The sequence below is a fragment of the Bos mutus genome, chromosome 29 (assembly GCF_027580195.1).
Source record: "Bos mutus isolate GX-2022 chromosome 29, NWIPB_WYAK_1.1, whole genome shotgun sequence".
NCBI lineage: Eukaryota > Metazoa > Chordata > Mammalia > Artiodactyla > Bovidae > Bos > Bos mutus.
Window position 1 is genome coordinate 2,867,667 of NC_091645.1, and position 22,260 is coordinate 2,889,926.

The window sequence follows — 22,260 nt, forward strand, 5'->3', positions numbered from 1 at the left end:
GCCCAGAGGATATTTTCCATACACTCTAGTGGAAATACGGCCTTTTCTTCTCAGCAATATTTCCCACATCATAAAAAATACAAATTCCTCCTTGGTCAAGCTCATTTTATCTGAGGCTCCCTGAGTATGTCCACACAAATCTAGGACAACTCATTGATTCATGGAATCACTAACCAAGCCTGTCAAATTACACTGAAAAGTTCCAGCTGGTATTTTGGCAGAAACCGGACTGGATCACTTTACATAATGGGTAGCATTGTGGTTTGTTTTTTTTTTACCAACTTCTGTTTCCCATACTTGCCATTTTTCTAAGATAACATTTATTCATTTATCAAATTCACTAAAGTGTTTGGGTGTCCAGTAACTCTGCTAGCACCATGGGAAATGTGAAGATATGTAAGATGTAAATACTTCTCACAGGAAGTTCATCTTAGTGAGACCGATGCATAAATGATTATTATACACAATGAGATGCAGACCAGTGGGCACAGGGTGCTAGCTGCGACACATTTTACATGATGTAGAATCATCTCATAATTGAAATAGGTCTAGACCCACAACATATGTGAGAAGTAGAGCTTAACTCTTTTTCTATAACTTGACAAGTTTTTTTTTTTTTATTTTTTATTTTAATGTGCCACTCTGTTAGAGGGTATGGAAGATTTATTTCTCAATTTGGGAATCATATTTCAATATTTTCCCTGGATTTCCTTACATCCTAGAGAGTTCATTTTGTAACAAAGCATTAGAAAGTTGGCCCATTGAGTCCTCTTTGTCATATAATAATACAAGCATCCTCTAAGACTCCTATTATTCCAACCAGAGTTGGGTCAGAAGTACATTCAAGAGTCCCTTGGAGACATCTCTTGCTTCTAACTGCTTGAGGCTTCAGGTCTAGCCGTCAGATGGGACACATCTTGGCCATTCTTAGGAAATGCAGGTCATCCTCCTGTACCATGTTCTAGGTATTGCAAAATGCATGCGGTTCTCTAAGGCCCCATCTATCAGACCTTGTCTGAGTGCCATGGAGTCATTTCTCATCTAGAGTCTTTTTTTGACGAATGTGTATTCGATAAGGCCCTTATCTGCATACTCTGGCTGCAAGGAAATGTGTGTGTGAGGGTGTGTGTGTTTGAAGACTCCTTCTTGAAGATCAGCCTAAGATACAGGGCCCCGTTCTCTGCAGCACAGGCCACCTCCTAGAGCTCACGCTGGAGTCCAACCACTGGGATGCACAAAATCACCCCTGTGGTCTCTGCCATCCCTCTCCTTTCAGTGGAATATCCTTGAGAGTAAATGCTGGGGCAGGCTGACTAGTCCTTATGATTATTTTCTGCCTGGTTTATTGTCTTAGATGTATGTACTTTATATTTTCCCAAGTGTGTAAAGTTTTAATGCATAAAAATAGAAAGAGGGACTGCCTCTCTCTCTTGCTTTCTCTCTTTCTTCCAGGGACTGCCATTACTGTTTCCTAAGTCCTTGGGCACAAAAACCTGACTGTTAAAATGGTTAGAATGGCAAAACACACAAAAAAGAAAAAAATCACAAAAAAATTAGTTTTATTGTATTATGACACATTTATTTTTAGTAGAACATCATTTTAGACACATTAATTGAAAATCATCTCAGGGGCTCAACTATTAATACTATAGCTTCACTCCAAATGCTGGGATCTTTTCTACACACGTGTAGTGGGCTGTAACAGGAATTTGATTTCTTGGCTGGGAAGGGTTTATGTTGGAATTGAGGCTTTCCTGTTTATGATGAGTTGATGTGGTTCTACACACTGCTACCCAATTGAACTCTTCGTGGATCTCATCATATAATCCCTCCATTTGAAAATGCCCCTTTCAATCCCTTTCCATCCTTTTTGGCATTTCATTATCTTATGTGGATGAATACAACTGATTTGGAGTTTCTGCCCTAGTTCCCACCCCTGTTTCTGCTAACTCTTGTAAACTCTGCTGCTGGGTTAAGCTGTCTGTACCCTACCTCATATTTAATGCTTCCCATGGCACCCTGCATGATTTAGTTCCTATGTGATAAAAGTTTATGTCGGCAGCTCTGAGAGCTACAGTCCAGGCTCAGTGGTAAAGAATCTGTCTTCTAATGCAGGAGATGTGGGTTTGATCCCTGGGTCGGAAAGATTTCCTGGAGAAGGTAAAGGCAACTCACTCCAGTATTCTTGCCTGGGAAATCCCTGGGCAGAGGTGTCTAGTGGGCTACATGGGGTTGCAAAGAGTTGGGCACAACTTTGCAAGCAACTAAACAACAACAGGAAAAGGCAATGGCACCCCACTCCAGTACTCTTGCCTGGGAAATCCCATGGACGGAGGAGCCTGGTAGGCTGCAGTCCATGGGGTCGCTAAGAGTCAGAAACGACTGAGCGACTTCACTTTCACTTTCCACTTTCATGCTTTGGAGAAGGAAATGGCAACCCACTTCAGTGTTCTTGCCTGGAGAATCCTGGGGACGGGGGAGCCTGGTGGGCTGCCATCTATGGGGTCGCACAGAGTCGGACACGACTGATGTGACTTAGCAGCAGCAGCAGCAAACAACAACAAGGAGCCCTGAGGGGGTCAAACCTTACACATTCTAAGTAAAGAGCCGGCCCTTCGCAGGGTCTAGGAACTGCCCCTAAGCCTTCGGAATACCCTACCCGACAAGGGAGTGTATCTCGCTGGGGGCTCTGGGACAGGACAGAGTTTGGCTAACCGTGTGATTCATGCTGCCTGCTTTGTGCTCTTCTGTAGCAGTTTGACCTCTGCCAGGGCTGCAGACAAAGCAACTACGGCAGGTCAGAAATGCTCCAGGCCTCTGCAACTCACTCCTGGTATAAACCATGGACCTCAAGGCTTGAGTGGGCTTTCCTGATGGGTAATATTTCACATCTATTGTCACACACTATGGCTGGGAGGAGGACTGAGTGCCTTCCCGGGGACTCCACTGGGAGAAGACATCTAGGACAAGAGTGCAAGAGGAGCTTGTACCGCGTCTCTCCTGGGCTCTGCCCTGTGTGCTTGGGACCTTTGCTGATCTTACTCTGTACTCTTCTGCTGTAATAAACTGAAACCACGAGTATAATCACTTCTCTGAGTTCTTCTAGTCTTTCTAGAAAACCACTGAACCTGGAGATGGCTTGGGGATCCAAGACACAATCCCCAACTGTCTTTGACTCTCACACCTGCTTCTAGATACTCAGCTTCTCACTCAAATGAAGGGGTTTCCTTTCCATCACGCTTGCTCCGGGCTTTCCAATGCCCAAATATTTATTTACCTTGCTTCCTCGCCATAGGACTCACCTGATGCTTATCAGTGGGTGGGTGAAGGCAGAAGCATCAAAAGATAACCTATTCCAGATCCTAGGCTGTCTGCATCCTTAGACTTTTGAATTCCGGTGGATTCGCTCTTAGGCTTATTGGTATTCAGAAATTGGTTTAATTACTAATTTAAGGTGTCCTAGTCAAGCTCCCAGATCTCTACCAATTTCCCCACAATGCTTTAAATTCAAAGTTTCTTCCTGCTTTCTTTTTCACCGGAACAGAATGTATCACCTGAACAGATATGAATTCTGTCTGAGGAGCTGCCGGTTGTTTTGTTTTTCAGATTAGCAAATAGCATTCTTCTGATGCCATAAGGAATTTTGTCATTCTCATCTCAGATCCATATACAGAACAACTGTTTTTAAATGCTGGAAGTGTCAGATGATTTGAAGAGCATTGTAGTCTCAGACCTAGCAACCTCTCTGGCTATGCAAATCTGAAGGCTGTGTGTACTATTCCCCTGGGCAACAAAATGCACGCATACATCTTTGCATAGATTCTTGTTGGTGAATGGAATCTTAAGTATTCCCTGTACAACTATGAATAATTGAGGGTTGAAAATTTTTATGCTTTATTAAAATGTATCTTCATAGGAGAGATGTACAATTTTCTCTTCCGGGAAATCCCAATTGTTGGTAACAAGATAAAATAACAACATATCAAAGGCAAACAAGTAAATAATTTACATTCCTAAGTAGCAGAGCCTGGAAACTTGCAAGCTTACATTGGAAATTCTTTAAGATCTTACATAAGGAAACCGCATAAATTATCAGTTGCTTTGTAGAAGTGATGAGTGAAGCCACAAGGGCATGATAGATAAAAGAGTGGTTAGTTGGCCTCTACTGCTAAGGTCTGGGATAAAACAGTTTCTCCCCTTTAGTTAGTGCTGCTCCAGGGCAGATTTTGTTTATTAGGCGACTGACTCCCTGTTCAGGTAAAATTTGGAACAATCAAGTAAAAACGCTTCTGGTTTTCAATGGCAATCCACACCTAAATATGGCTCTCTGAGACATCACCTTGGAATTCGTAATAAGAGATTTCTTAGTCTCCTCTCCCTTAGAGGACCATTTCCATGATCTCCACCCTTCTTGCCTACTTGCGCTATTTGGGAAATAAATGTTTTTAGATAAATCTCATTTCCTCAGGTCTTGCCTAAAGATTTGAAGCTTGTCTGGTAGTGTTGGATCTAGGAATCAGGAGACCTAGTTTTTGAGACTTGGCTTTGCCATTTAGAGCTATGTGACCTCAGGCTAGTTATTCAAATGCTGATCCTCAGTGTCCTAATCTGTGAAATGGGGGATTATAACTAATCACCCTACTGCACAGAGCTATTGTGAAGGTCAGCTGTAAGAATGGATGTGAATTACTCAATATTAAGCCATGTGCACATGTAAGGTTTGTCTTTTCTTTTTTTTTTCTTTCCTGAATATTATCAAACACCTTCTTCATAACCCAATGTGTACAATGATATGTGTGTGCCCAGTTACTCAGTTGTGTCTGACTCTTTGCAACAGCCAGTACTGTAGCCTGTCAGGCTCCTCTGTCCATGGAATTCTCCAGGCAAGAATACTGGAGTGGGTTGCATTTCCTTCTCCAGGGGATCTTCCTCATCCAGGGATCAAATCTGCATCTCTTGTCTCTGGAATTGGCAGGCAGTTTCTTTACCACTGAGCCACCTTATATCCATGGGCTATAATGAGAGGATGCTTTTAATATATTTTTGCCATCTCTGCCCATCCATGAACCTGCTGTGCCTGTGTTGCTTGTGGACAGGTTTCTGCTGCTTTTGCAAAACCAAGGTGTGGGACCAAGAGGTGTTATGCCTGAGGGAGGAGAGAAGGAACTCTCAGAGGAGTTCTAGTTCACAGGATTCAAGTAGCATTTAACCCTTTCAAATTGCACTTCTCAGAGAGTGTTTTACCTTCATGGGGTTAACCTACTTTTATTTTTTATTTTTTTCTATTTTTAGATTTTTCTTCCAAATAATATTTATTTCAACAGATCAAAGCTGGAAAGAAACAGCAGCTCTGGGACCAAATAAAAGACTATATTTCTGATTGGAGATAGCATATGTGGGAGGGAATATGATGAAAAGACAGGGTGTTACCTCAAGACTTTTATAGTCTAGTTGTGAAACAAATATGTAATTAAACAAGGCAAAAATATAATCATATGGAGGGGCCCTAGGGACGATGTGTGGGGTGAAGATGGGGCTAGAGGTGGGGTTAGTTATAAGAAAAACAAAAGGAGACTGGCTGTTTGGTTAAGAAAGAGAAACAGGCAAGGCTTTATGGGAGGGGAAGATTGGAATAAAGACATACAGATGCTTAGTCGGGAATGGCCAAAAATTCCTTAGGAGGAGATCCACTACTCTATGGAAAACTTGATGAAGTAAAGGTAATAGTGAAAGACGAGACTGAATTCAATTTCTCCCTTTAATTGTGGACAGGAAGCGAATGGGCGACGGTTCTCAGAACAGTCAGGGACAGAGCTGGAGCAGGATGAGGGCTGTGCCCTTCCTGGGACAAAGCCAAGGGAGAGATTTCTTGTCTTGTCCTAGAGAAATGTTCTCTGCTTTCTCTCACTGCTAACTTTCTTGGTGCCTTGAGCCAAAGATGGCTTTAAGTATCACCAAGAATGTCTTATGTGTGCAAATATGGAGAAAGTGTGTGTGTGTGTGTGTATGTCTGTGTGTGTGTGTGTATGTCTGTGTGTGTGCAGAGGGAACAGGCTTAGGATGGCATAGGCGAGAATGACACTTAAAAACTGCAAAACAATTTTCTACTCAGTATTTAGCAGATGGACTTCCCTGTTGGCCAGTGGTAAAGAAACTGCCTGCTAATTCAGGAGATATGGATTCAATCCCTGAGTCAGGAAGATCTCTGGAGAAGGAAATGGCAACCCACTCCAGTATTTTTGCCTGGGAAATCCCATGGACCGAGGAGCCCGGTGGGCCCCAGTCCATGGGTTCACAAAAGAGTCAGACACGATTTAGAGATTAAGTAACAAGAATTTAGCAGACATTTATTAAGCATTATCTGTATATCAGATATGAAGATAGGCTTCAAGGAATATAGTAAAATTCAAGGCAGATAGGATCTGTGTCCTGATTGAGTTTATAATCTACAACTCCTGGAATATTGGCAATTGTCTGGTAGGCTAAGGTAAGAGTTACATTTCCATAAGAATGTCATTTCTTTGCACTGAAATGGAGTATTAAGAATTTAGGTTAAGTCATAAATGTGATCAGCACAGCAAGCTGCCCCAGGAGGCATAGTGATGAAGGCCACAGGGAAAGCTTAACATGTAATTGATCTGTCCTGCACCCAGGCTTCCCAAGCCTCAGCTATGATAAGAGAGCGAAGGGAGGCAGGCTCTGATGTTGAGCAAAGCTCCTCAGAGCCGGGATCTGCCCTTGCACAGCGGCTTGGTGTCTGGCTGTTGCAGGAATTGCGTGTAAATATGGGCAGTGAGACAGGGGAGGGGCAAAAGGACCCAGAGGGAGTCAGAAGAACTCTTTCCAACCAGCAGTGGTGTGGAGGAAGCCTGACACAGAGGTTTCTGTAGCTGAAAAGCTACAGATCAGGTGAAGTGGAGGTTTCTCGGTCAAATTGTTTTATTAAAACCTGGCATTGCACGCTGTCTCAGAGAGATGCAGGAGCCCTGGGTCCCAGGGTGTGGCAGTGAGCTTTATAACTTCCTGGTGCTAGTTCTTGTGTATTACCCTCTGTGTATTTTTCTGCAGTTTCTGGCGGTAAAACTGTTCTTTTTAAAATGTATTTATTTTTAACTGGAAAATGATTGCTTTACATTATTGTGTTGGTTTCTGCTATACATCAACATGAATCAGCCACAGGTATACACATGTCCCCTGGCTCTTGACCTCCGTACCGCCTCCCCATCCCACCCCATCCCAGTGCTCTAGGCTGTCACAGAGCACTGAGTTTGGGCTCCCCGTGTCATAGAGCAAATCCCCACAGGCTCTCTATTTCATACATGGTGATGTATATGTTTCAGTGCTGTTCTGTTTGTCCCACCCTCTCCTTCCCCTACTATGTGTAAGCAGTGGTAAAACTCTTAAAACAAAGACGTGTATATTTTGCTTCAGAGGCCACGGAGATTTTAAATCACCCCCCGCAGCCGTGCTCACCGGCCGTGTGGTCAGGCCACTCAAGATGCCGCCCTCCTGCACACCCCCTGCCCAGCCAGCCTGTGCTTCACCTACACCTGACTCACGACTGACCCCCTGCCTGCTTGCCCGGGCCCCAGCTGCTGATGGTCTCATCAAAGGAGAGGTGCCGGCGCCCCTCTGTTGGTTTCCCTGGTAACTACTGAACCTACACTCCTTCCCTTCTGAGAGCAGAGACTGTGCCTGTCCTGCACACGGGAAGGTGTGGCTCCGGCACCTCGCTTCAGAGGCTCCCGCCCACCTCCGTTAAACCCCTGGAGACACAGACAGAGGACAGACTGGTGGACACAGTTGGGGAAGGGGAGGGCGGGGTGAATTGAGAAAGCAGCATTGACAGATATCCACTACCACGTGTAAACAGCGGGCCAGTGGGGAGCTGCCGTGTAACACGGGGAGACCACCCTGGCGTTCTGTGACACCTTGAGGGGGCTGGTGAGGAGGCGGGGCTGGGGAGGTGGGGTGGAGGTTCAGGAGCAGGTGTGCGTTCACTCGGTCACGTCTCACTCTTTGTGACGCGTGCAGCTCACCGGCTTCTCTGTCCATGGGATTCTCCAGGCAAGAATGCTGGAGTGGGCTGTCATTTCCCCCTCTAGAGCGTCTTCCTCACCCAGGGATCCAACCCGCATCTCCTGCTTCTCTTGCATTGGCAGGCAGATTCTTTACCACTGTGCCACTGGGAAGCCCCCAGGAGGGAGGGGGTATATGTGTGTGTATATAGTTATGACTGATTTGCGCTGCTATATGGCAGAAACCAACACAACACTGTAAAGCAATTATCCTCCAACTAAAAAAAAAAAAATTATTTCTCTTTTGCTGACTCTTGGCTCTTTCTTGGACCTTGAAGCTGGGCAAGTACAGGGTTTACAGGCCTTCTGGGTGCAGCCCAACACCTCCATCCTTGTGGGGGAAAAAAGAATGGACATGGACTGGGAACCACCCACACTGAGAAGAAGGGCAATTGCGTTGTATCCTTGCATCTTTTGCTTGAAGGAATTTAAACTGGATGCTGACTCTGGGCTAAGCCTGTGTGAAAACCCTGAAGTTGGTATTAGACTGGATCCAGATTATATTTTCCTTCTTCTTTAACGATGTTGCTCATTTGCACACTTTAACTTTTGCTCAGTGCTGTCAACACACCAGACCTATCTTGTGTTTTCCTCCATCCTCTTCTGTTCCCCAGGGAGACCAACAGTTCAGATCATCACATAGGCTCCTCTGCTGTCTGAATTCCAGTGGGAGTCATGGGAAGCACTAGCGAGACACTGGGGTGTGAGAGGAGAGAGGTCGGAGTATTTAGTTCCTACTTCACTTCCGTCGCACACTGGGCCACAGCCTGTGGGAGTGACATACACCTCTAGGTGCCACGTAGCTCCTGCCAGATGGCTCTGCGCCAAGGCTTCATGTTTTACGGAACCTCCTAGGTAAGATTTCCTCCTCTTGCCTTTTCTTCTTCTTTTTAAAATTGAAGTATAAATGCTATGTTCTTGGGCTTCCCTTGTGGCTCAGCTAATAAAGAATCTGCCTGCAATGTGGGAGACCTGGGTTCGATCCTGGGATTGGGAAGATCCCCTGGAGAAGGGAAAGGCTGCCCACTGCAGTATTCTGGCCTGGAGAATTCCATGGACTGTATAGTCCGTGGGCTCACAAAGAGTTGGACACGACTGAGCGACCTTCACTTTCACTACAATGTTGTGTTACTTTCTGCTGTATAGCAACATGAACCGTTATATATATGTGTGTGTCTCTTCCCTGCCACCCGCCTCCCACCCCTCCACCCCACCCCTCGGGGTCATCGCAGAGCGCTGAGCTGAGCACCCAGTGTTACATGGCAGCTTCCCACTAGCTGCCTGTCTCACACGGTGGTCCTATGTCAGCGCGGCTCTACCAGCTCAGCCCGCCCTCCCCTTCCCTTGCTGTGTCCACACACCCTTCTCCCATCTTTTCAAATGTCGGCATGGTGGTGGCCCCTCACTCCTCACCCTGGCTGGTTACTGTCTTCTTCACCTGCCTACTGACTCCTCTTGTTTTGCTCACACCTGTGTAGATTATCCTTCTTTAAAGTCTGAGAGGGATTCTGTTTCCTCTCAGGTCCCTGAACAATATAGTTTGGAAGTCATTTAAAGGCAGGCGCTGTGTATAATCAATAATTTGAAACTAATTTTTTTCTTTCAGAGCTTAATCAAATGCTAGATACTTAAGATGTGAATAGTTTCTTCTGTTTTCATCTTCCTGCCATATCCAACCTATCAGGAAATCCAGCTGGTTCTATTCTAAAATGTAATTTAAACCCGTTACATTTTTTTTTTCTTCCCATTTCTAATACTATGCTCTAGGGTTGTTAACTTCTCTGGATTCTGCAGCTGACAATAGCCTCCACCTAGTCCCTTTGCTTTCTTTCTTGAACCAGATTGTCTGCTCGCTACATCAAAACCTGAGCGATCCTTGAAAAATTCAAAGCCAGATCATATCACTTTCTGTTTAAAAGTCTCTGCCGGCTTCCCATTGTCTTAAACCAAAACCAAAGGTTGTTCTCTTGGAAAACAAAGCTCTACACCATCTGGCCCTTGCTTCCCTCCTAAAGTTCACCTGTCTCTGCTCTCTTTTGTCACCAATCCCTTGTCACTCTGTCTTCCTTGAACAAGACAGACTTGCTTCCCGGAAAGCAGCATCTGCACTTGGTGTCTCTTCCGCTCCAGACCCACACATGGTTGGCTCTTTCTGGTCACTCAGATTTAGCCCTGACTTTCTCAAGGGTCTTCCTCCGGCCTCTGTAATAGTGTGCCTCGGTCTCCGCAGCTTATTGTGGCACATCGTGTCATGTTATTTCTCCACATAACTCATCTGCATCTGAAGTTACTGTTTTTCTTTACTCACCTCCTGACTTAGAGTCTGACTCTAATCAGAACTGATGATCTCACACCTTGCCTATCTTGCTTATCACTGTCCTCTCAGAGTGCAAAAGTACCCAGCCCCTGGCCTGTGCTCAATGTATCTGTGTGCGCACACACACACACACACATACAAACACCCAGAAAGGGAAGATTACTGATCAACACCCTTTTAAATGCTTTACATGGATTATTTAATTTAATCCTCACAACAACCTCATTCATCAGGAACTATTATCATCCTTGCTTTACAAATGAAGAAATGGAAACACAGTTCAGTTAGATAACTTGCCAAAATATACACTCAGTTAGGAAGTAGCAGAGCCAGAATGTGAAGTCTGGCCATCTGGCTCTTAGACCATGTTCTTAACCGTTAAACTATACAGCATCTTAACATTTATCCAATAAATTAATGAACAGGTCCCGTCAGCTTCCTCCGTTTCTCACTCAGACTTTAGAAAGAAAGAAGCTGTCTAATTTTTAAATGTGGGAGCCTGCCCAACCCTATGCAGAAGGGTTTTTTACCTCTGATAAAGGTTGCTCTTTGCCCTAGGTAGACAGAGAAGCACAAATCTTTCTTGAATACCAACAGTTTGGGGAAAATTCCCAAAGAGCCTCAAAGGTGATGAGTCTCTGGACTGCCAAAAGTGTGTTCTGTTATACAAAGTGAAGTAAGTCAGAAAGAGAAAAACAAAGAGTATATTAACGCATAAATATGGAGTCTATAAAGATGGAACTGATGATGAACTTATTTGCAGGGCAGCAATGGAGAAGCAGACACAGAGAACAGACTTCTGGACACAGTGGGGAAAGGAGAGGACGGGACAGATTCAGAGAGTAGCATTAAATATATCCATTACCATGTGTGAAATAGACAGCTAGTGGGGAGCTTCTGTGTAACACAGGGAGCTCCTCCTGGTGCTCTGTGACCACCTAGAGGGGTGGGATGGGCTGGGAAATGGGAGGCAGGTTCAAAAGGGAGAGAACACGCATACCCCAATGACTGATTCATGTCGATATACGGCAGAAACCAACACAATATTGTAAAGCAATTATTATCCAATTAAAAATAAATTTATATTTTAAAAAAGTGTGTACTTTCACATCCCTGCAAAGAATATTTTTCCAGTTTTCCATCACTAATTGATACAGAAAACACTGAATAAGCATATCTAATGTACTCAACGCTTGGGACTCAGAGATGAACAAGACAAGGTCCCTGTTCTCTATAAGCTTATAGGTTAGTGAAACACCAACTCCACCTTGGAACACAAATTCTACTTGTTCAACTATTTTTTCTTGAATCAATTAAAAACGGGAAAACAGACCAGATGTTATCTGAACTGACTCTGTGCCTGGTTTGAAGATGCAGCCTTGTCAGAAGGTCAGAATCTGTCTCGGGTTCAGACGCACTTTCCAAAGAGCTGCATGTGCATTCTCCTTTATATCTGCGGCGGTGTTGCTTTTACAGGTCTCTGGATGGCTGTGTTAAGGTTGCTGCCCATTTGGAGGCACTTATCAGCTTTTCAAAACCACCTTTTCTTTCCTGAGACTTAGTCTTCTTTTGACAAGTAGTAGCCCAGCTTCCCAGGTGGCACTTGTGGTAAAGAACCTGCCTGCTAATGTAGGAGACTTAAGAGACCTGGGTTCGATCCTGGGTCAGAAAGATTCCCTGGAGAAGGGCATGGCAACCCACTCCAGTATTCTTGCCTGGAGAATCCCATGGACAGAGGAGCCCGATGGGCTATGGGCCATAGGGTCGCAGAGTCGGACACAACTGAAGCGATTTAGCACAGCACACACCCCAGCCAGGCATTTCCTCACTAGAGCCCACGTCATTCCCATGCTTATCATTGTCTTCACTGTCCCTTACCGTGAGATGACCTACATCAGTCCATCTCCCTTTCTGGGTGTTCAATCACTCCCATCCATTGATTGTTTCCATCCCTGACTTCCAATATCCCGCTGTTTACCTATTTCACTATCACCCAAGTGCCTGAAAACCAAACTTGATATAAGCCATGGCAGCCTCCCCTAGGGGTCACCTTGCAACCATCTGTGGCCATGAGACTTAAAATGCAGCCAAGAAATGTGTTCTGGTTTTTATTCCGCTCCCTTGCACCATAAGCTTATGTTGAAGTATCTAATATCACCTTCCTGTTCTTTTTTTCCCTTTTTTCTTCCTCGACTTGTTGCTTTCCAGGCTTCTCTCTGGAAATTGAAATAGCCGTGTTTCAGGTTCCCTTCCTCCAGCTGTATTAGCTTTCAGGCCTTCATGCTGAGGCTCATTTGGTAATTTCCTGCCTATATTTCTGTGCTCTGCAGCCCCTTTATGTTACTTGCCTGTCCTTCGTGGTTTTGCTATGCCTTGCGTTTCAGCTTGATCTGCAGATTTAATTAGTGGGCTTCGTGTCCTTCCATTTTAAAGAACACATAAGATCATGGCAATTCTCTGCAGCAGCAGGTGGATAGTAGAAACAAGGAAGGAGCGGGGAGCACCAAAAACAGCTCTCTGCAAAATAAGGAGTGGGAGGAGTGAGCAAAGATGTGGATTACATGAGCAAACAGCTGAGAATGTAACCGTCTTGTAGCAAATGCCTCCCCATGCCCCCCAGTTTGCCAGGCTCTTCCGCACAGATGGTGTGGCAGCACCTACTTGTGCAATTTCAGAAACAAAAATGCAAAGGCTGAGCAAGGTGAGACAGAGAGATCTCAGTTCAGGAAAGGGCCTTAGGGGGATGCCACTATGAATGATTTTTGCAACACAGTCTCTAAGAATAAACCTCACATCTGTCTTGGGTCAGGTTTCTGGAAAACAGACTATATGAGATGCAATTTGACTGGGGGTGCTCTCAGAAGCAATGCCTGTGAGGGAGGGAAGGAGGCAGGAAGGGGCAGAGAGAGGAGCCGAACTGTCCTGCAGTGTCAACAAGGAGCTCAGCCGGTTTCTATGGAGGTTCTCTTGAGCTGGGCGCCCTGTAGAGTAGCTGTGCTTCGCAGCCGGGAGTCTGTGCTTTATATCCACACAGGGCCAGACCTTGTACTTGGGTTGCCTCTAGAGGGGGAGCATGGGGTCTCCCAGGTGGCTCTAGTGGTAAAGAACACGCCTGCCCATGCAGGAGACGTAAGAGGTGCAGGTTCAATCCCTGGGTCAGGAAGATCCCCTGGATGAGGGCACGGCAATCCACTCCAGTACTGTCACCTGGAGAATCCCATGGGGAGAGGAATCTGGTGGGCTACAGTCCATAAGGTCACAAAAAGTCCGACACAGCTGAGGGATTTGTCATGCGTGCGTGCATAGAGAAGGAGGATTAACCTGGCTGAGGAAGATGGTTCCTGACAAAGGACTTAGCTGAGAGTCATCATAGCAAACTTTCCTAGCAGCTGGGAGGAGGAGGGCTTCAATCCTGACAGGGTCTGAATGGCACTCCACATCATCCACTACAGAGTCCTATGAGACCATGCAAGCTCTCAGCAACATTTGGCATCGTGAACATTCCCTGTCCAGCAAGAGGCTTTCCTCTTTGGCCTTCTGTGACCCAGGTATCTTTTGCCTTCTTCATTGTTCCTTCCCAGTCTCCACTCTGGTTCTTTCTCCTCTTTTCTCCCCAGTTTTCTTTTTGAATATGGATTCACTCATTAGTTTCATCCATAAGTAATTATTAATTGTTCATTTATTCCAGATTTCCCATAATTTAGTATTTTAACCTCCCCCCCCCCCCTTTCACTATTTATCTTCCTGAGGAAATCTTATCCACTCAGATTTTTGCCTTTTTCTTCTCATCTAGTGATTTCCAGCTCTTTAGGTCAAGTGGTAGCCTGTTTTAGAACAACAATCTGATCTCTAACTCTTGACTGGAGGGTCTCAAACAGAATGTGTCCAGAAATGGAATCAATATTTTCCTCTGATCCAAAAAGTTCACATTTAATGAAACATATAGCCATCCTCACAAGGATGATATAGTTAGGAGTTGTCCCAAGTCTTGCTACTTAAAACATGTCCCATGGACCAGCAGCTTGCTAGAAATACAAAGTCTTAGTCTCTACACAGATCTAGTGAGTTGAATCTACATTTTAACCAGATCAGTGATTTGTAAGAACATCAAAATTTGGGAAGCACAGATCTAGAACTTTCTTTTTCCTGAAAATCTATATCCAGTGAATAACCAAATAATTTTGTCTTTTAATTAATCAAGGATATCACAAGAACCTTCTACATGATACTTCAGTTCAGTTCAGTCGCTCAGTCATGTCTAACTCTTTGCAACCCCATGGACTGTCACACAACAGGCTTCCCTGTCCATCACCAACTCCAAGAGTTTGCTCAAACTCATGTCCATCAAGTTGATAATGGCATCCAACTGTCGTCTCCTTCTCCTCCTGCCTTCAATATTTCCCAGGATCAGGGTCTTTTCAAATGAGTCAGCTCTTCACATCAGGTGGCCAAAGTATTGGAGTTTCAGCTTCAGCATCAGTTCTTCCAATGAATATTCAGGGTGGATTTCCTTTAGGATGGACTGGTTTGATCTTGCTGTCCAAGAGACTCTCCAGAGTCTTCTCCAGCACCACAATTTGAAAGCATCAATTCTTCAGGGCTCAGCTTTCTTTATACTCTCCCATCCATACATGCCTACTGGAAAAACCATAGCTTTGACTAAACGGACCTTTGTTGGCAAGGTAATGTCTCTGTTTTAAAATAAGCTGTCTAGGGTGGTCATAACTTTCTTCCAAGGAGCAAGTGTAATACTTACAAGTTACTAAGTAGCTTCTTATTTACTGCTCTCAATCTCTCTCCTCTAATTGAGCCTTCATACTGATGTATAGAGCTTCTCCCATGGTTCAGTGGTAAAGAATATGCCTGCAATGCAGGAGGTGCAGGAAATGCAGGTTCGATCCCTGGGTCAGGAAGATGCCCTGGAGGAGGAAATGGTAACCCACTCCAGCAGTCTTGCCTGAAAAATCCCATGGACAGAGGAGTCTGGCATACAGATCATGGAGTCACAAAGAGTTGCACATGATTGCACATGATTGAGCGACTGAGAATGCATGCACTGATGTATACTGATCATTCTAAGACATATCATGTCTTGTTGGACAAACTATAGGGTATGCCTATAGGGTAAATTCCAAAGTCCTAACATGTACTCATGGGGCTTCCCAGGTGTCACAGTGGTAAAGAATCCACTTGCCAGTGCAGGAGGTGCAAGAGAAGTGGGCTTGATCCCTGGAGGAGGAAAGGGCAGCACACTCCAGTTTTCTTGCCTGGAGAATTCCATGGGCAGAGGAGTCCGGCAGGGGGCACAAAGAGTGAGAGGCTGACGCGCCTGAGGGAGCACACAAAAAGGTGCTCACTCCCTAGGTTTCTATTTTTACCTTCTACTGCCCTCTTCCACACACCACTGCTCCAGCCTTCCTGGTCCAATCTTAGTCTGATACACATGCACACCACTGCACCATCATTTATGGTATTTCTTCTGAAACATCCTGTCACCCTTGACTTTGCTTGTCAAAGTTTCAGGTCTAAATGCCTCATCTTCCAAGAGTCCCCTCAAGCTCTTACTTGAAATCATCTCAAAACACATTGGTCATCTCCATTTTGCCACACTTTCACTCTTCTTTGTGTGAAGACTAAATAGCAACAAACTAACAAGAGAAGGAAAAAATCTCCAAACGAAATCTTCAGTCAGTTTAGCTCAGTTCAGTTGCTCAGTCATGTCCTATTCTCTGTGACCCCATGGACTGCAGCATGCCAGGCCTCCCTGTTCATCACCAGCTCCTGGAAATTACTCAAACTCATGTCCATTGAGTTGGTAATGCCATCCAACCATCTCATCCTCTGTCATCCCCTTCCTCTCCTGGCCTCAATCTTTTGCAGCATCAGGGTCTTTTCAAATGAGTCAGTACTTCGTATCAGGTGGCCAAAGTAAATCTTAGCACCTAGAAAAAGGCTTAGCATGTGGGTGTGCATGTGTTTGTTATTGGTAATTAAATATATCCATGAATGAAATCAATGAACATCTATAATCAGCAAAGTTTATACATACAGTAATCTGTTTGACTAGAAAACTGGTCATCTCATGGGTTTCCCAACCATAGCATATAGATTTTCTGAGATAATCCTATTTTAGGAAGGTTTCCTTTTTTCTTACATGGTCCTCTCTTTCATGGTCTCTAAGCTGCATCACTTAGTCATCCCTGATATAGGCTTTAAGTAAGAGTGCTGCATAGTTCCACTTAATGAGTGATGGATTATGTTGAGGGTCCCAGAGCAGTTTCATCTGAGATTCCCCTGTGGTTCCCCAAGCCTGGCTGCTCGCCTTAACATCTACACATCACGCCCTCCTCCCTTCTCTTTCCCTGCTGCCCCTGGCTTCCTACTGCCAGAGTGGAAGGAGAGAGAACCATTTCCTTTTGTTAGCTCTGGCTGAAGTGACAGAGTTGATCGATGAGTTGCTGTGCCTGTCCAGGAAAACCAGTTTGATTGCCCTCCTGTGGCTGGGCTGACAGCATTCCGCCTTTTATGAACTGAAGAGTGAAGGACTCTTTGGAGCTCAGTTTTGCCTGTTTATGATGGATTCCAGCTGTATTTTCTATGTCTGCTGTTGTTATATCATTGCCATTAGTATTAATTTCTGGTTAGTTTATTGGCTGTGGATTTATAATGACTTTACATCGTAAACATAAAAAGAGGAAAAGCAATTGAATGAACTTTAGATAGCGAGTAGACCCAAGTGAAAAGGAGAAGATACTTGAGGCTAATAAGATTCACGTAACTGGACAAGTCTAGCTTGCAGGCAGTTGTGCTTCTGGGAAATGGAGCCCTATTTGGATTGTAACACTTTTCCATACTTGTTGAAAATGAAATAAGATATTGCTGTAGCAGCAGAAAGGCTCATTGCTGGTGTATGAATCCTTTTACAGTAATCCTAACACTCAGAGGAAAACAGAAAACAATATGGAATGAGGGGCCCTCTTTGGCTGAGGATCTATTTGATTTTTAATACCAATGATGTAAAGTTGCTTCAGTCATGCCCAACTCTTTGTGAATCTATGGACTGTAGCCTGCCAGGCTCCTCTGTCCATGGGATTCTCCAGGCAAGAAAACTGAAGCAGGTTACCATGCCCTTTTCCAGGGGATCTTCCTGACCTAGGGATCGAACCCACATCTCTTATGTCTCTGGCATTCCTTGGAAGAAAAGCAATGACAAACCTACACAGCGTGTTAAAAGGCAGCTTTGCCAGCAAAGGTCTTTCTAGTCAAAGCTATTGTTTTTCCAGTAATCACGTATGGATGTGAGAGTTGGACCATAAAGAAGGCCGAGCACCAAAGAATTGGTGCTTTTGAGCTTTAATGTTTGCTATGACCAGTGTGTTCTCTTGGCAAAACTCTATTAGCCTTTACCCTGCTTCATTCTGTACTCCAAGGCCAAATTTGCCTGTTACTCCAGGTGTTTCTTGACTTCCTACTTTTGCATTCCAGTTCCCTGTAATGAAAAGGACATCTTTTTGGGATGTTAGTTCTAAAAGGTCTTGTAGGTCTTCGGAGAACTGTTCAGCTTCTTCAGCGTTACTGGTTGGGGCATAAACTTGGATTACCGTGATATTGAATGGCTTGCCTTGGAAATGAAGAGAGATCATTCTGTTATTTTTGAGACTGCATCCAAGTAGTGCATTTCGAACTCTTTAGTTGACTATGACGGTTACTCTATTTCTCCTAAGAGATTCCTGCTCACAGTGGTAGATATAATGGTCATCTGAGTTAAATTCAGCCATTCCGGTCCATTTTAGTTTGCTGATTCCTAGAATATCAATGTTCACTCTTGCCATCTCCTGTTTGACCACTTCCAATTTGCCTTGGTTCATGGACCTAACATTCCAGGTTCCTATGCAATATTACTCTTTACAGCATCGAACCTTGTTTCTATCACCACAACTAGGTACTGTTTTTGCTTTCGCTCTGTCTCTTCATTCTTTCTGGAGTTATTTCTCCACTGATCTATAGTAGCATATTGGGCACCTACTGACCTGGGGAGTTCATCTTTCGGTGTCCTATCTTTTTGCCTTTTCATACTGTTCATGGGGTTCTCAAGGCAAGAATACTGAAGTGGTTTGCCATTCCCTTCTCCAGTGGACCACATTCTGTCAGACCTCTCCACCATGACCATTCCATCTTGGGTGGCCCCACATGGCATGGCTTAGTTTCATTGAGTTAGACAAGGCTGTGGTCCCTGTGATCAGATTGGCTAGTTGTCTGTGATTGTGGTTTCAGTCTGTCTGCCCTCTGATACCCTCTCTCAGTGCCTACCATCTTACTTGGGTTTCTCTTACCTTGGACGTGGGGTATCTCTTCACGGCTGCTCCAGCAAAGCACAGCCACGGCTCCCAGCACTGAATGAAGCAAGGCAAAGCCTAACAGAGTTTTGCTAAGAGAATGCACTGGTCATAGCAAACACCCTCTTCCAACAACACAAGAGAAGACTCTACACATGGACATCACCAGATGGCCAACATTGAAACCAGATCAATTATATTCTTTGGAACCAAAGATGGAAAAGCTCTATACAGTCAGCAAAAACAAGACCGGGAGCCAACTGTGGCTCAGATAGTGAACTCCTTATCACCAAATTCAGACTTAAATTGAAGAAAGTGGGGAAAACCACTAGACCATTCAGGTATGATCTAAATCAAATCCCTTATGATTATACAGAGGAAGTGAGAAATAGATTTAAGGGACTAGATCTGATAGAGTGCCTGATGAACTATGGACAAAGGTTCATAACATTGTACAGCAGACAGGAATTAAGACCATCCCCAAGAAAAAGAAACACAAAAATGCAAAATGGCTGTCTGAGGAGGCCTACAAATAGCTGTGAAAAGAAGAGAAGCCAAAAGGAAAGGAGAAAAGGAAAAACATACCCATTTGAATGCAGAGTTGCAAAGAATACCAAGGAGAAATAAGAAAGCCTTCCTCCAGCGATCAGTGCAAAGAAACAGAGGACAATAAGAGAATGTGAAAGTCTAGAGATCTCTTCAAGAAAATTAGAGATACCAAGGAAACATTTCATGCAAAGATGGGCCCAATAAAGGATAGAAACCGTATGGACCTAACAGAAGCAGAAGATATTAAGAAGAGGGGGCAAGAATACACAGAAGAACTGTACAAAAGCGATCATCACTACCCAGATAATCACGATGGTGTGGTCATTCACCTAGAGCCAGACATGCTGGAATGTAAAGTCAAGTGGGCCTTAGGAAGCATCACTATGAATAAAGCTAGTGGAGGTTATGGAATTCCAGTTGAGCTATTCCAAATCCTGAAAGATGAGGCTGTGAAAGTGCTGCACTCACTATGCTAGCAAATTTGGAAAACTCAGCAGTGGCCACAGGACTGGAAAATGTCAATTTTCATTCTAATCCCTAAGAAAAGCAATGCCAAAGAATGCTCAAACTACTGCACAATTGCACTCATCTCACACGCTAGTAAAGTAATGCTCAAAATTCTCCAAACCAGCCTTCAGCAATATGTGAACCGTGAACTTCCAGATATTCAAGCTGGTTTTATAAAAGGCAGAAGAACCAGACACCAAATTGCCAACATCCACTGGATCATCGAAAAAGCAAGAGAGTTTCAGAAAAGCATCTATTTCTGCTTTATTGACTATGCCAAAGCCTTTGACTGTGTGGATCACAATAAACTGTGGAAAATTCTGAAAGAGATGGGAATACCAGACCACCTGACCTGCCTCTTGGGAAATCTGTCTGCAGGTCAGGAAGCAACAGTTAGAATTGGATATGGAACAACAGACTGGTTGTTTGTCAAGAAAGGAGTTTGTCAAGGTTGTATATTGTCACCCTGCTTATTTAACTTCTATGCAGAGTACATCATGAGAAATGCTGGGCTGGATGAAGCACAAGCTGGAATCAAGATTGCTGGGAGAAATATCAATAATCTCAGATAAGCTGATTACACCACCATTATGGCAGAAAGTGAAGGACTAAAGAACCTCTTAATGAAAGTGAAATTGGAGAGTGAAAAAGTTGGCTTAATGCTCAACATTCAGAAAACTAAGATCATGACATCTGGTCCCATCACTTCATGGGAAATAGATGGGGAAACAGTGGAAATAGTGTCAGACTTTATTTTTGGGGGCTCCAAAATCACTGCAGATGGTGATTGCAGCCACAAAATTAAAAAACACTTACTCCTTGGAAGGAAAGTTATGACCAACCTAGACAGCATATTCAAAAGCAGAGACATTACTTTGCCAACAAAAGTCTGTCTTGTCAAGGCTATGGTTTTTCCAGTAGTCATGTATGGATGTGAAAGTTGGACTATAAAGAAAGCTGAGCACCGAAGAATTGATGCTTTTGAACTGTGGTATTGCAGAAGACTCTTGAAAGTCCCTTTGACTGGAAGGAGATCCAACCAGTCCATCCTAAAGGATATCAGTCCTGGGTGTTCATTGGAAGGACTGAGGTTGAAGCTGAAACTCCAATACTTTGACCACCTGATGTGAAGAGCTGACTCATTTGAAAAGACCCTGATGCTGCGAAAGATTGAGGGAAGGAGAAGCAATGAAAGAGAATGAGATGGTTGGATGGCATCACTGACTAAATGGACATGAGTTTGAGTTAACTGTGGGAGTTGGTGATGGGTAGAGAGGCCTGGCATGCTACAGTCCATGGGGTCGCATAGAGTCGGACATGACTATGCGACTGAACTGAACTGTGATGTTGGAAAAGACTCTTGAGAATTCCTCAAACCACTCCATCCTAAAATAAATCAGTTCTGAATATTCACCGGAAGGACTGATGCTGAAGCTGAAACTCCAATACTTTGACCACCTGATGTAAAGAGCCAACTCATTAGAAAAAGCCCTGATACTAAGAAATATTGAAGGCAGGAAGAGAAGGGGACAACTGGGATGAGATTGTTGGATGGCATCACTGACTCAATGGACATGTGTTTGAGCGAGTTTTGGGAGATGGTGAAGGACAGGGAGGACTGGCATGCTGCAGTCCGTGAGGTCGCAAAGAGTTTGACATGACTGAGCGACTGAACAACGTTTGGCAGGCTAGTTCTTTACCACTAGCGCCACCTGGGAAGCCCTTAATACCTGTGAATAACAGGTTAAAAGATTCTTTTCAAAATAATTTCCACAAGGACCTACAATTCCAGCTTAGGATAGTGGCCACAATCTTACAACTCCACAGTCTATGATTTTCATAGCAAAGCATGAGTTCCAGATTCCTCCATGGTTGACAGACACTATAATTTTCTTGGCTCATATGTTTTGCCTAAAAGTGAATGCATTTGTCAAAGCAGGAAGATACCTGTGATAGGTGCCATGAAAATAATTAGATAGATAATCCCCCTTTGATAGGTGAGCCATTTAAAAAAAATTAAAATTTAAAATATATCCAGACTTCAACTTGATTAACATATTTTATTGAAATACCTTAAAATTCTTTTCTGGAAAATTTGAACAGACAAATAAGCCTTAGTGAAGAAGAAGATGTTTTCTGTACCTCTGTATTTATTTTCTCCTGATGAGATGGCTCTGTTGTTAACACCTTCTTGTATAGGAAAGACACTTCTTATCATAGGAAGAAGTAAAAAGAGGATTGAGATCCTTCAGATACTTAAGACAGAGCTTTCAATTGCCAGCAATTCCTGCTACTTCTTGAAGCCTCATATCTGTCTCTTCTTCTGTAATGCTTTAATGATAGGTTCCATCTTTTTTGCCACTCCTAGGCAGAGTTGATCACTCTCTTTGTTATCCTGTTGTCTCTTTTTGATTCTTTTTTGTGGTGCTTTTTCACACTGTTGAACAATAATTCAGTTCTGTATCTATGAGAT